At 45.6% G+C, this 13,614-nt stretch overlaps 1 protein-coding gene across 22 annotated transcripts in view; it reads left to right on the forward strand.

Annotated features, from left to right (window-relative positions):
- The window catches only part of PRR5L (proline rich 5 like), a 246,468-nt gene that overhangs the window by 82,874 nt on the left and 149,980 nt on the right, over positions 1 to 13,614 (forward strand). For 3 of the 22 annotated variants that reach the window (XR_002517341.2, XR_002517342.2, XM_021926811.2), the window contains exons 1-4: positions 5,197 to 7,796; positions 8,243 to 8,445; positions 8,839 to 8,905; positions 9,952 to 10,087. The exons of 3 other annotated variants lie outside the window; for them this stretch is intronic. The gene's annotated coding sequence lies outside the window, so the exon portion shown is untranslated. Of the gene's footprint in view, positions 1 to 4,685; positions 5,046 to 5,196; positions 7,797 to 8,242; positions 8,486 to 8,838; positions 8,906 to 9,951; positions 10,088 to 13,614 lie in introns of those variants that run through there. 16 more of the 22 variants (XM_021926809.2, XM_021926810.2, XM_031653935.1 and 13 more) reach the window with 16 other exon arrangements.

Raw genomic sequence — 13,614 nt, forward strand, 5'->3', positions numbered from 1 at the left:
GGAGAGTCGCTTGAACCTAGTCACTTGAATCCAGGAGGCAGAATTTGCAGGGAGCCAAGATCGTGCCACTGCACTCCAGCCTGGGTGACAGAGAGAGACTCCATCTCAAAAATAAATACATACATAAATAAATAAATAAATAATAAAATGAATAAATAAATGTGATAATGTGTAAATTGAGTAATTTTCATTATCATTCAGAGATGGAAGCAGTTAATCAGAGGAAGAGAGAGTGACTTGGTATCAGAGATTTCTGTCCTGTCCTTTTTTGCCTGTGTATAACTTTAAACAAGTCACCTAACCCTGCCTGAACTTGGTCTGATTAGGCTCTTTGTGGGGTAGAAATGAGTAATGGGAATGGGGTGGGCAGGCATTGTCATGGGAACAAAGCAAAACTAGAACAATGGACTTTTGAAAGAACAGAATCTGAAAGGTGGTTTTGATCACAAGGCAGCCTCTCAGGGAGGGCCTCTGCTTCTCCTGGTCTTGATGTCCAATTGTCTTCTACTGTTTCGTTTATCTCAGTAGTGTTCAAATTATGTGGTTCCAAGCAAGGTTTTGTTTGTAAAATGGTTTGAACCCATGCCATTCTATTGCATAATTTCTGCTTGCTCATAGCGCTGGCCCCTTCTATGTGTCTGCATCCCTTGCAAGCTGCATTCAGAGTGGCAGGAAAATGGGTGATCAGGCTGGTAACAAGAGAAGCAGGGAGTGGCTGGGACTGTGGCAAACTGGAAACTGCATGTTCTCCCTAAAAGGGAGAAAAAGCACTGCAGAACTAGCCAATTATGGAGTGCAGGTCTGCAGCAAGAATCATGCCGGGTTCCCCAGGTTTTTCAAGGCAAGCTGAAAAATCTGCATTTTCGCATAATGTTTTCTGATTTTAAAATATTGGCAAGTAATTCAAACAATGTTGACCTCATGAGGTTCAAACAATACCATCTAATATATAACATTTAACGGGCTCACAGCCAGTCTGCAGCTTTTAGAATCTAGAGTTCAGATAAAGTCACAAACTTCAGCTTTTGCTCTGCATAATAGTTGTGTGTGTGTGTGTGTGTGTGTGTTTGTTCACATTCCTGAAATGTAATCTTACTGGCAAAGTGTACTTTTGGGGGCCAGAATTTTCACAGGACAAATCTATGGATTGGATGCACCTGGCTTAGGTGCCCACCCTTAGTCTTAAAGGGGGCTGCCTAAGGGATAGCTACTCTTTCAACAGGAGCCTCTATTGGACTGACTTCCATTTCAGAGGCTGTGGACATGGCAAGCTGTGTATATATCTAATAAAGACCTAGAATTTCCTCCTCAGAAATTAATGTACTGGTTTCTCCTATGAAGATTCTGTTTCTTAATAAGAAAAAGCAATGTCCCATTGACATTTAGGTAGAATTTTGGTGAGAATTTGGGTGGTGACAAGCATCACATATTGGCATTAATGGTCCTTAAGGAGAAGCTCTGATTTCCATGGAAATACTGACTACTTCTCATCTTAAGAAAATTCTGGCTTGGCGTGGTGGCTGTGATCCCAGTGCTTTGGGAGGCTGAGGCAAAGGATCAGTTGAGCCCAGAAATTTCAGGCTATGGTGAGCTATGATTAAGACACTGCAGTCCAGCCTTGGCGAGAGAGCAAGACCCTGTTTCAGAAAAAAAAAGAAAAAGAAAAAAAAGAAGAAGAAAAAATATCTGCTTACAAAATGAGAAACTCTTAGGGTTAGAAAAGAATTTAACCTCTTTAAACTTCCCTTTCAGTACTTCAGTACTTTTTTATGGCATGCTCCTATATTGTGAATACTTCTGTTTACCAGGAAGCATGCTTCTTCCACAGGAGCCTCTTTCATCTTTGGATAAGCCTCATGATTAACTTTTTTTTCTTATTGCACAATGCCCTGCCCACCATAGGCAATCAGTACAGCATATGCTAAATGAGTTCATTTCTATGGCATTTGCTGAGTACATACCATGTGCCAGACACTGTTCTAGAAACTTGGGCAATATCAGTGAATTTTTAAAAATTGGATTTGTTTAACTAAAGCGGTCCCTTATAGAGCCGATGTTCTACCCTGAAAGTAGGAGGTGGTAAAAGAGAGATAATTCCTTCTTTCCTTTGCTTCCTTCCTTCCTTCCTTCTTTCCTTCCTTCCTTCCTTCCTCCCTTCCTTCCTTCCTTCTTTCCTTCCTTCCTTCCTTCCTCCCTCCCTCCCTTCCTCCCTCCCTCCTTCCCTCCCCCCCTTTCTCTCTCCTTCCTTCCTTCCTCCCTCTCTCCCTCCTTCCCTCCTCCCTTCCTCCTTCCCTTCCCCCTCCCTCCTTCCCTCCCCCCTCTTTCTCTCTCCTTCCTTCTTTCCTCCCTCCCTCCTTCCCTCCCACCTCTTTCCCTCCTTCCTTCCTTCCTCTCTCTTTCTTTCTTTGTCTCAGAGGCTGGAGTGCAGTGGTGTGATGTCACCTCACAGCACCCTCCACCTCCCAGGTTCAATCAATTCTCTGCCTCAGTCTCCTGAGTAGCTGGTATTACAGGCACCCACCACCATGCCCGGCTAATTTTTGTATTTTTAGTAGAGATGGGGTTTCGCTACGTTGGCCAGGCTGGTCTTGAACTCCTGACCTCGTGATCCACCTGCCTCGGCCTCCCAAAGTGCTGGGATTACAGGCGTGAGCCACCACACCCAGCCATAATTTTTTTCTTAAAGTAAACCATACAATATGTTACAAGGTGATAGATGCTATCAAAAAAAAAAAAAAAAAAAAAAAAAGCAGAGTTGAATGAGGGAGACTGGGAGGGAGGGGCGAATTACAACTTTAAATAGGTGGAATAGGGTAGGTCTCATTGAAATAAGACTTGAAGGAGATGAGAGAGTTAGCAAGGTAGAATGGATGTTCCCAAACTGATCTCCTTGCAGCTGCGTAGAACTAGCTCCCTTTCCTCTTCCCTGGCCCTGGGGATAATGATAGGAATAATAATAGCTTAATATCCTTTGAACCCCAGCAGGGCTTCTAAGCATTTTTTCTGTTTGAATTCACTAAATCCTCATAGCCACCCTAAGACATAGCTACTACTTTTATCCTCATTTTCATATGAGTAAACTGAGGCACAGCAAAGTTAAGTAACTTGGCTAATAACCAGAGGATGGGAAGAAGAGGAGCTGCTGTAGAGACCTTGCCATTTTGGCTCCAGGCTTCGGCTCTTAATCCTTCAGACCAGCCTCTTTTATGTCTCCTCCCTGCTCTTTGTCCTCTCAGTTTCTGGCCAGGCACAGTGGCTTATGCCTGTAATCCCAGCGTTTTGGGAGGCAGAGACATGTGGATCACTTGAGGTCAGGAGTTCTACACCAGCCTGGCCAATATGGTGAAACCCTGTCTCTACTAAAAATACAAAAATTAGCCGGGTACGGTGGTGCATGCCTGTAATCTCAGCTACTCTGGAGGCTGAAGCATGAGAATTGCTTGAACGCAGGGAATTGGAGGTTGCAGGGAGCCAAGATCATGCCACTGCACTCCAGCCTGGATGACAGAGGGGAAATGTCTCAAAAAAAAAAAAAAAAAAAATTGTTTCCCAGGTATATGTCCCATGCCCAGTCTCTTTCATTGTGTGTGATTCCTGGGATGAAATTTAAAGCCCTTCATCATTCTAGGGCTTCTGTTGAGGATCTTTTAGCTTTACCTAATATCACAGGACAAATGAAACACCCAGAACTTCCTCAACCCGCTCTCATGCCCACAACAACCCTAACACGTAGGTTTTGTAGGGTCGCAATGACCAAATCAAAAAATGAAAATGAGTCTTGCTCAGTTTTGAGATAAAAGGACACGCACATCTTTTTTTCAGCAAATGTCACTGTGGTTTCAAAGCCTACGTGTGATGTGCGATCGGGCAGCATTTTTAAAGTATTTCCTGCTCAACCATAGGGTGAAATGATGCAAGTAGTGAGTCCTGCAAACAGCTGCACTAAATTCTTAACACCTGCAAAAAAACAAAACAAAACACACACACACACACACACACACACACACACGAACAGTTTTCAAAATAATTATGCATTGTTTTTAATTTTTGGCTTGTTGGTTTTCTGTGGTATTCAAACTCTGAAGGACCCTCCAATTCATTAAACCTGCAGTTAGAAAATGAGTTTGGGAGCTTTAAAAGAATTTGCAAACAGGGGAAAGATTTCACTTGCATTATGTTTTCATTAATGCACTTGAAACAACTTCTGGAATCGCCCTAGGGACTATTCCTTAAAAAAAATAAAATTAAATTCAAATAATAATAATAAAAAAACTTCCAGGCTACAGTCCTCTATTCAGCTCTGCCCTGCTCCTTTCAAGTGAGCCCCAGAATCACCTCTTGGCTTGACGGTTTCCCATTGCGGGGCAGCGGGGCCGGGGGGCTGCACATCTCCCCTTGTGTGAGAGAAACACAAGCACGGAGCTCCCTTGACCTGCATCGTCCTTGGTATTTTTTTTTTTTTTTTTTTGGTTAAGTCAAAAAGTTTGGATTTCCTGAAATTGTTGAACTGGATTTAAGTGCAGGGCCCCCCTCTCCGCTCTCCCCAGCCGAATGAGAGTTGCTGAAGGGGAGGACGAGTGGGATGGTGTGAAGTGAGGTGGGGGCTGTTTGTTGGAGAGAAACTAAAGCGAGGTGCCCGGGACAGGAAAAGTGGGAGGAGGAGGAAGGGAGGAGAGGGAGGAGGAGGAGGAGGAAGAGGAGGAGGAGGCCGTAAGATGAGAGAGGAGGGAAACGTGTCACCAGCCCGGCTGTGGGAGCTCCGCGGCCGATGCGTTTGTTGACTCGCTCTGGAGAGGAACCGAGGCTGGACGAGACCCCATCGGAGGGCAGAGCTGAGGGAGGAAGGAGGGAGGGAGGGAGGGAGGGAGGGAGGGAGAGCTGGGCAGAGCGCGACGGGGAGAACCATCCAGGTCGCTCATTTCTCCCCGGTGAGAAAACTTCCTCGGGAAGACCGGAAACTTTTTCCTAGGCGCGCGGAGTCTGGGGCGGAGGCGAGCGGCGGGTGTGCGCGACTCGGTGTGATTCACGCCGGAGATCCCAAGGAGGTGAGTGGTGGGTGGGGGGCGTCTCTGGGAGGGGCCGGAGTCATAGGCTCAGCAACCGCGCAGGATTGAGCAGCAAATTACCGCGCACTAATCTGACTGGGCGCGGCGTGGCGGGGGTCGCGGGGAGGAGCTGGGGAAAAGTGTCACATGTGGGGGGCAACCAGGTGGGAACTCCTGCACGGTTAAGGATCCTTCGATCGGACGCTGCAGGCAGGCGTAGGGGATCCTACTCGCGACCACCATGGTGGGGCGGTGGGCAGGCCACGCTGCCGGTCTGCTGTTTAGGGTGGCTGAGGTACCGCCGTGGGGTGGGATGGGGATGCTGGTGATCATGGGACCTAGGCTGAGCCGGGAGGTCGAAAAAGAAAGTCGGCTTGTTTGACTCTCTTTTTCTCGGTCTGGGGGGCAAATCTAAAGAGCTGTCCCCGCTTAAGCGCGGGTGATTTCGCGCCTGCAACAGCCTTTCCCCGGCCTTCCCCGTTTTTCTGGAAGGAGGCGTGGGAGAGAAGGGCAGGGAAGGGAGCCACTTTGTCCCGTGCGCTGCTGCACACGCGCGCTCTGCGGACTAGGGCGGGCCAGGGCCCATCCCGCGGGGACCCCGCCGGGACGGGCTGCGAGCAAGCCCTGGGACGGCCCAGCTGCGGACCCCGCGCTGGGAGGCCGCAGTATCCCCCTTCGGTTTTATTTCTCCCGCCTGCCTGCCTTACGGCGAGACTTTCCTCTGCGCGCCTACTGTGCGCGCACGCCGGGCATGCTGCACCCAGGGGGCGCTCTGGGGGCCCCGCCCCGGCAGCTAGGACCCTGCCTGCCCAACCCTCCGGCCCATTTTCCTAGAGGCCGCCGCCCGGGGTGGGACCAGGCTGTGTGCTTGCTAACTGTGCTTCAGGAATCGGCTCTGGGATGCCTTCCTGTCTGGCAATAGGGGTTTCCCCCAGTTCTACCCAGCCCCTGTCCTCGGTCACATGCCGTCGCCGCCTCTTCCTCCGCGGTGCCGGGAGCCCGCGTTTTGTTTGTCAGCAGTTAGGCGGTGAGTATTTATAGACGCCACGGCAGTCCTGCGGTGTGCAAGGTTTCAATTACTGCGATGCGCTCCACAAGTCGAAAGGTTCACGCGCTGCGTCTGAGCTGCACGTCTGCCCCGGAGACCCGCGTGGAAAAAACTTTGGGCTGGAATCTCCGGGCTTCCCTGCTTGGGCGGAGTTCTGGACCTGTTGCCCAGACGACACGTGCACATTCAGGTGACCCATACTAAGGATCAAAGGGATGCCACCGGCCCAATGGACGCCTTCAATCCCCCACCATCCTCAAGGGACCCTTGCTGATCAAGCCCGCGAGACTATCCTTTTTGACCTCTCTTTGGTGATCCTGACCACCGGAGAAATTTGCAGTCATGACATTTCATTGCCCTACATACTGCAAAATGTCAAAGTGCTGAGCTGTGGTAAATTGCTCTGGGGTGGAAGGCGCTGTTACAACACGAAGCAGCTAGCGGGTCAGGAGGGGAAATGGAGCTTGCAGAAACTAATTTAGCCACATTTAAAATTTAGCTCCTGGTAAGGTTCCCAGTTCGACTGAGGAAGGTGCAGGGCTCCTGTCTGTGGAACCTGGCTGGTTAGTCTTCTCTGGTTGCAGCCCTAGAATCAGGATCAAGGGTGCTGTTTAGAGCGGTTTCTGTAGAATGTAGCCTTGCAGATAAGGGAAGTGATGCTTCATCAACCCCCAAAGTTGTCTTCAGTTTTTCCAACTGCAACCATTGCTCTTTGAGTATGTTACTGATGCTTCTAACAACTGGAACCATTAATATGTAAAAGAAGAAAGGCACTAGAAATAAGAAAGTCAAAAAAGGCTTAGTTTAGACTAGTTTGTTTCTCAAGGGTGGGACCTCATTTCTTTCAGGTCCAGCCCGCCATGGATATATATTTATTTCTGTGGGTGAGATTTCAATAATGTTCAGTGTTTGAACATTACAATATGTGCCACTTGTTTCAAAAAGGGGAAAGGTGCAAACACCTCTTGAGGTCTTAAGATGTTTTAAACTTTGCATTGAGAGACTTTGATAATATTATATACTCCTCATGCAAACAATGATATAGGTACTATTATATCCCTACCATATAGATGAGCCCACTGAGGCTTGGAGAATTTAAATAATTTGTCTAAGGCCATAAACACAGGGATGGAGCTGAGAATGGATTACAGATTTGTTACTCCGGACTCGTAGTCTGGAGATGTCTTTCCCTTCAATTCTCCATTGTTGATTAGCTCACATTATAGTTGATTAGATTGATGGTTTTTTATTTATTTTTAAAATTTAACAGAGTGTTACAAATTGGCTCGGTTACGGGGGAAAAAAGCCCTAATCTTGTCTTTAGAAAACCGTTACACTGATAATCTGAAAATCTCTTGCTAATAGTCCAGACCTAAATTATAATCCTCACTTTGCTCCTTGACTTAATGTATCTTCAACATTAAAGCCATTTCTCTTTAGAGAATTGAATTCAGTAGGGACTTTGTGGATTACTTCATTTTTTTCAGATTTCTCCATACTAATGATTTGTAGCTGTGCACGTGTCTGTTTTCCTGTGGCTTTTCCTTTCGTACAAGGTAAAATATGCTGACATCTCTCTTAAATTGCAGCCTTTTTCCTTTTCATTCCTTCTGCAGAGCTAGACCCAATACAGAATTGATGTGAAAAATAGTGTGTGAGTTCCTCTGAAAGATCCCTGCAATGTCTAATGCTCGTCATTAAAGGTTTGTTCTCAAGAGTTGCCTCTCTGTATGTCAAATGTAAATACATGTTAAAGGCAATGCTTGTAGAAATGACCGTTTGTTAGCAAGTCAGTGTGAATTCATATGTTAGTTGCTGAAATCTAGGAATAAAATATTCTGTGGATTTTGTACATAATACGGGTTTTGGAATTGGGGAACAAAGAGAGCGGTACCCCGATAAGCAGAAAGCACTGTTATCTGCAAGGAGGGGGACGGATGGCAGTGATGGGGCATCAGCGGTGAACTTGAGTTAATTCACATTTTTGTCGGTACCTGGGGATCCAAGATTTACTTTGTAACTTGTACAGTTAAAGCAAATGAGCTGACTTATTTATTGGGCAACTTCTGTGAGCCAGGTATAGCTATGGTAATGGTATTTGTGCCTCCAAACAACCCAGGCAGGAAGGTATTATTTTCTCTATTTTCAGATGAGAAAACAGAAGCTCAGAGAGGGTTGTTACTCTCCCAGTGTCACACAGCCATGAACTCAAGCGTCTTGCTCTTTTCAGTACATTTTGATATCTACCCTTGAAGGCCTTCCATGGAGAACCCAGGGTCCCATGTTCTCAAGAAAATCCTAGTGGTTCACATGGAAGTTTCTGGATCGGAAGTTTCTGGATCAGGAGTCAAGGTTGGAGCTATTCAGGGACTGTAAAATGAGGGGACAGGAGGTGGGTGAACAATGAAGCCTGAAGGGACAGTCTGGATAATTCTTACAGTAGTGATGCCACAGAATAAGGAAAGTCACGCCCTGTAGTTACTGTGAATATAGAGAATTCTAGCATTGGCCTGGGCGAGGATGGCTGTCACACTGCAGAACACACCAGACGAGGTTCCCAGAAGAGAAGAGTGGGGAAGTGTCTCCACCTCCCTCCCGATGTCTTCTGCTGCTCGGTGTTGACTTTATAGTCAATATAAATCAGGGAGCCTGTGGGACCTGTTTCCATTTTAATTAGACTTGGCCCTTTGAGGTTCCAGTCACCCAGTCTCCCTCTTTAAATATTCTTTTTTTATGCTTTGCCAGTTTATGGCCTTTGTAGATCAATCCTTGGATTTCATGTACGGGAGAGAGAAAGAGAAAAAAAGCAAAGGTTAGTGAATACCTAAATTGGATTAAGTTCTGTCTAGCAGCGTTTAAAGAAATGCCACTTGCTCCCTAATTACCATCAACTAAGAATTTAAACGGTCTATTCAATTTAAGCTGACTTTTTTTTTAAACTCCCTGAAATTTCCAGCTGTAACATATTCTGAGATTTTAGAGGCTTTTATATATTCTTCAAATGTGTAGAGGACATTCTCTGCTTTCCCCCCCTTTTAAAAAATATTGCATTTCTGGAGCAGGGTCATGACATCACTATATACTAACTTCATTAAAAAGCAGAAGCTCACAGCTAGGCTCTCTAGAAGGGTTTGTGGAGAGCGGTAGAAACCCGTCTGACTGTGGCCTGAGGGAAGACCTGATAAACATCTACCCCCTCCAAACAACCTGCCGGTTATTATTTGTTCCATTTATTTAGCATATAATTATATGTTACATAAAATTATGTATTTACTCATGTATTGAACTCGCAAAGCTTTCATTCTTCTTTTTCTCTCTTCAATTTTGAGGTGCAAATATATTTCCCTCACCCACACATCAATATTCTGGTTTCACTTTAGTTGGTTGCCAAATGCCAGCAATACTTCCACTTTTCCGTTCTCTCCTTACTTTACCTGTTACAGAACTTTCTCCAACTTTGCTGGTTCTTTTCGACACAGGATGCGTCCCGTATTTTGTTGATGGCATCTTTGACAGCAGTTGGGTTTCCAGCAAATACTAGGATTAAGGGACTGCATTGCACTCAGCTGTTTAGGAATTGGAGTATATGTTAGCTTAAGTTGAGCCTGGAAGAATAGCTGAAAGGATTTGCTTTTGTCTTCTTCCCAAGGACAGAGGGCAGGGTAGGGGTGGGTGGGGAGGGGGAGAAAATCTACCATTGGCTCTGATGTGTGTCTGTATCAGACTGAACTAGGCTGTCTAAAACCCTGTCACAACCTGCTTATGACCTCAGCCGCATAAATCCTTGGTGTAAACCCTTTTACGCTTGCCATTTAATTCTAAATACTTACTTGGAACTGGTTCAACATCTTTCCCCAGATGCCTTTGGGGAGACCATATTGACTGCTGCCGTCATTTTGGAGAACGGTTTCATCATGCTAGCTCCTGGACATCACCACTGTGGGAGCAGTATGGCCGCTTTCCTTGTAAAACATCGCGCAGGCTGAATTAGTGGGTAAATATGGTACTCTTTTGTGGTGTTTGGGATAATTTTTTTTTTTTTAAATATTCACCAACAGGACAATAGATTCCTTTCAGGCCTCAAAAAAGCTCTCCACCGGCTGGGCGTGGTGGCTCACATCTGTAATCCCAGCACTTTGGGAGGCCAGGGTGGGTGGATCATGAGGTCAGGAGATCGAGATCATCCTGACCAGCATGGTGAAACCGTGTCTGTACTAAAAATACAAAAAATTAGCCTGGCATGGTGGTGCGTGTCGGTAGTCCCAGCTGCTGGTGAGGCTGAGGCAGGAGAATCGCTTGAACCCAGGAGGCAGAGGCTACAGTGAGCCAAGATCGCGTCACTGCACTCCAGCCTGGGTGACAGAGTGAGACTCCGTCTCAAACAAAAGAAAAGCTTCCCGCCAAGGTTGGTGTCAACTTTTCAGAGAGGCAGGATTGTTGAATGAGCCCTCATTTTGGTCCTAACGGGCATCATGGAGATAACACAGGTTGAGGAATTGAGATCTGCAATCTGATCTCAGCACTGCCATGAGCAAGCTGTATGACCATGGTGAGTTGCTCAGTTATTCTGGGCCTCAGTTTCCCTATTTACAAAGTAATGACTTTGGCCTACCACTAAGATTCCATTCTGTTCTAAAATTCCTTGATGGCCAAGGTAGCGTGGTCTAGAGCTGTGCTTCTGAAAGTGCACGTGCATCACCTGGAGATGCTGTTAAACCACAGAATCTGATTCAGTAGGTCTGGGCTGGGGCCGGAATGTCTAAGAAGCTCCCAGGCAATGTTGATTCTGTTGGTTCCCAGATCACAATGTGGGTAGCAGGGCGCTAGATCCTTGGTCAGGGCTTCCCAACCTTGGCCCTATTGATGTTTTTGGCAGATAATTCTTTGTTGTGGGGGCTGTCCTGTGCATAGTAGGATTTTTGGCAGCATCCTTGGCCTCTACCCATTAGATGCCCACAGCACCCCCCACTCCCATAGTTATGACTATCAAAAAGTGTCTCCAGGCAGTGGGACAAAATCGCCCCTAGTTGAGGACATTGGTCTAGACCAGTGTTACCAAGCCTAGTTGTACATCAGAATCACTTGGAAGATATCTGGAAAGTACAAATTTAGGTATCTTGGACCCAGTGAATGAAAATCACTAGGGGAGGGCCCAGGAATCTATATTCTTTAAAAATCAGGTGATAGAGATGGCCTGGAATTCTTCTCTTTGAGAGTCTGAAAAAGTACAAGATCTACACCTGAGTTCTGGTGTTATCCCTCCATGGCTATGGGACCACACAGGCAAGTTGCTTAAATGCTCTGAACCAGAAACTCTCCATTTCTAAAATAGGAATAATAATAGTGTCCACCTCCTAGGATTGTTGGGGGTCAAATGGGATAACATGAGGAAGAGCTTTAGTAACTATAAAGTGCTGTGCAGATGTTAGTGGCAAGTGTTATACCACAGGCCTCTGGAGTTTAATTTTTTTGGTTCAATTACTTTTTTTCCCCAGGGCTGTCTTTCTTTTTCTTGAGACTTAGCTCTGTAACCTTCACAATATGTCTTTTCATCATTCCTTTGGCCCTCACAGTCAACAGCTGTGTACATTTGTCCCCACTCAGTCTCATGCAAGGGTCTAAAACTGGCAGCCCATGGGCCAAACTTTGGCATCAGACATGTACTGTTTGGCTTGCATTGTATTTTGGGGAAAAGAAGAAAACAAGATGATTTTTCCAGTATTTAAAAGTTGGGCGAGTTGACATCTGAACACAGGTTTTCAGCTTTTCTGTAATAAACCAAAAGGAGTCTGAGGACACTCTTTAGTTTGCCACATTCCCCACCTGGCCTGCTAATCTTGTTCACATTCTCTGCTTTGGTCTGCTGTAAGCATTGTTTCCCAGCCCAGCTTTAGGCTTTCCTGTCTTTTTCTTTCTTTTCTTTTTCTCTTCTCTTCTCTTCTTTTCTTTCTTTCCTTTTTTTTTTTTTTTTTTTTTTGGTTTTGTGTTTTTTTTTTTTTCCCCTGGTTTGATTTCAATGGCGCAATCTTGGATCACTGCAACCACCGCCTCCCAGGTTCAAGTGATTTTCCTGCCTCAGCCTCCCGAGTAGCTGGAATTACAGGCACCTGCCACCATGTCCAGCTAATTTTTGTATTTTTAGTAGAGATGCAGTTTCACCAGGTTGGCCAGGCTGGTTTCAAACTCCTGACCTCAGGTGATCCACCCGCCTCGGCCACCCCTGTCTTTTTCTTTAATCATGACCAATTACTATTCCCTTTTATTATTATATTATTGTAGGAGCCATATCTGGCTCATCTTTGTGGCAGGGGTAGTAGGTACTCCCTAGATATTTGTTGAAATGTGATGTTTTCATCCTACACCTGGTATCTCATAGTTAAGACTTGAATACACCTTGAACTTTTAAAACTTCTTACATATGAAAGCTTGTTTTTCCTTCTCAAAATTTCCTTTCCATTCTCCAGGCCCCATATTCGTTAGACTTATGGGCAAGGAAGTGGAGAACCTGTAGTTTTCAGTTGACCTTTCATTAGCTTTGTTTCGTAACTCTAGAATATGAGTTAATCTTTCTGCCTCAATCTTGTCTCAGTTGTCCATCTTCATTACAGCCCTTGGTGTCTGCTTGCATTTATAGTATTGCTTTTGGATATTTCCTTAGAAACTCTGAGCTCCTTGGGGGAAGATAATTTATTGTTCTTTGTCCCCTGTAACTTCCTTTACTCAGATCCTGGCATCCAGTGGGCACTCTAATGTTTGGTTGAGTTAAATGGGCTTGAATTGGACTCATTACGTCCATGAAATGATCATATGTGGATATTTCATCAGTTTTCTGAGTCTGTATTCAATGCCTGTTATACCTGGCTATACTACCTGAGAAGAAATTTCCCTTCCCTTCCCCTTCCCTTCCCTTCCCTTCCCTCCCCTCCCCTCCCCTCCCCTCCTCTCCTCTCTTCTTTTCTCTTTTCCCTTCCTTCCTTCCTTCCTTCCTTTTCTTTTCTTTTCTCTTTTATATTTTTTTGGAGATAGTGTCTCCCTTTGTCACACAGGCTGGAGTGCAGTGGCGTGATTATAGCTCACTGCAGCCTTGAACTCCTGGGCTCAAGGGATCCTCTTGCCTCAGCCTCCTGAGTAGGTATGACTACAGGCATGTACCACCGTGCCTGGCTATATATATTTTTTTATTTTTTGTAGAGATGGGATCTGGCCATATTGCCCAGGCTGGTCTCAAACTCCTGGCCTCAAGGGATTCTCCCACTTTGGCCTCCCAAAGTGCTGGGATTATAGGTGTGAGGCACTGCACCCAGCCTCATCTCCTTTTCTTATGAAAAAAACATTTTATCTTATTTCTGCAGTGAGAGAGTGGAGCTAATTTTTTAAAGTTGCACATTTTAATCTAGAGCACATTTTCCCACACTTAAAACTCTTGTTGGCTGCCAGACTGTAGCTTTTGACTACTCTTTCCCTCACCAGGGTTTTATATACGTTACATGTCAGAAATGTAATTACTCACTCACGTAATGG

The sequence above is a fragment of the Papio anubis genome, chromosome 12 (genome assembly GCF_008728515.1).
Source record: "Papio anubis isolate 15944 chromosome 12, Panubis1.0, whole genome shotgun sequence".
NCBI classification, from domain to species: domain Eukaryota; kingdom Metazoa; phylum Chordata; class Mammalia; order Primates; family Cercopithecidae; genus Papio; species Papio anubis.